This window comes from Rutidosis leptorrhynchoides, chromosome 6 (genome assembly GCF_046630445.1).
Source record: "Rutidosis leptorrhynchoides isolate AG116_Rl617_1_P2 chromosome 6, CSIRO_AGI_Rlap_v1, whole genome shotgun sequence".
Taxonomy (NCBI): domain Eukaryota; kingdom Viridiplantae; phylum Streptophyta; class Magnoliopsida; order Asterales; family Asteraceae; genus Rutidosis; species Rutidosis leptorrhynchoides.
Genome location: NC_092338.1, coordinates 357,903,816 through 357,905,060, shown reverse-complemented (window position 1 = coordinate 357,905,060; position 1,245 = coordinate 357,903,816). Strand labels below are relative to the sequence as shown.

The following is a 1,245-nucleotide window of genomic DNA, read 5'->3' as shown; positions in this document are numbered from 1 at the left end:
TGGTGGTTTATTTAGAAAAATAGGTCTTTGCTGGTTGTAAGTATTGTTATATACTTGTTGATTGCTAGGACCTTGTTGGTTGTTGTATGGAACATTTCGGTTATAATTTTGATTTTGATTGTAGTTTGGTCTTGGCGGTTGATAATTATTCTGATAATTATTTTCAGGTCTTTGGTTCATGTATGAAACATTCTCTCTTTGTTCCATTGTTTGTTCAATACTGAGACAATCTTTTGTCAAATGTGGTCCTCCACACTGCTCACAACTAATTCGTGTTGCGTGAATATCTTTAGTCATCTTTTCCATTCGTCTCTCGAAAGCATCTAACTTTGCGGAAATGGAATCAAAATCATGGCTAGAATCGGCTCTAGCCGCTTTAGATGATCTAACGATGTCTTTTTCTTGATGCCATTCATGTGAGTGGGAGGCTGTGTTATCAATAATTTTGTAAGCTTCAGTTGCGGTTTTCTTCATAATGGAACCACCAGCTGCTATGTCGATGTCTTTTCGTGTAGAAATATCGCATCCTTGGTAGAATATTTGTACTATTTGATAAGTGTCTAAGCCATGTTGAGGACATCCTCTCAACAACTTTCTGAATTTTGTCCATGCCTCATATAGAGTTTCATTTGGCTTTTGCACAAACGTAACAATTTCTCCTTGAAGTCTCACGGCTTTAGATGCCGGAAAGAATCTTTTAAGAAATTTCTCAACTAAAACATCCCATGTATCAATCGCCCCTTCAGGTAACGATTCTAACCAATCTTTGACTTCTCCCTTTAAAGTCCAGGAAAATAACATGAGATAGTTCTGCTCATCCTCAACTTCTCTGATTTTGAATAGAGTACAGATCCTATTAAAGGTTCGAAGATGTTTGTTTGGATCTTCTTTTGGTGTACCACTAAATTGGCATTGATTAGTTACCATGTGTAGGATTTGTCCTTTGATTTCATAATCTGGCGCATTAATGTCTAGTTGAGTAATGGCATGACCTTGGCCCGTGCGTGCGGCTCTCATTTGGTCTTCCATACTTAGAGGTTCCTGATTTTCCATGATTGAATTTGTTGAATCTGAATCACTAGAGGATTCTGATTTAATGGTTTCTTCCTCGACAATATCTGGTTGAATGATTTGTGGTTCCGGATGAATGATTAGTGGTTCAAGATCTCTGAATTGTCGTTGAATATCCTCCGGGTTCTCAATTGTGAGGTCGGGTTCAAAAAATGGATTATTGGAAATTTGAAT

The 1,245-nt window shown here is 37.4% G+C and overlaps 1 non-coding gene across 1 annotated transcript; it reads left to right on the top strand.

Moving 5' to 3' along the window:
• The first annotated feature begins 562 nt into the window (after positions 1-562).
• Positions 563-669, top strand: LOC139856337 (small nucleolar RNA R71). Its single transcript, XR_011761825.1, has one exon. It is a non-coding gene; the product is annotated as a small nucleolar RNA R71 (small nucleolar RNA).
• The last annotated feature ends 576 nt before the right edge of the window (positions 670-1,245 follow it).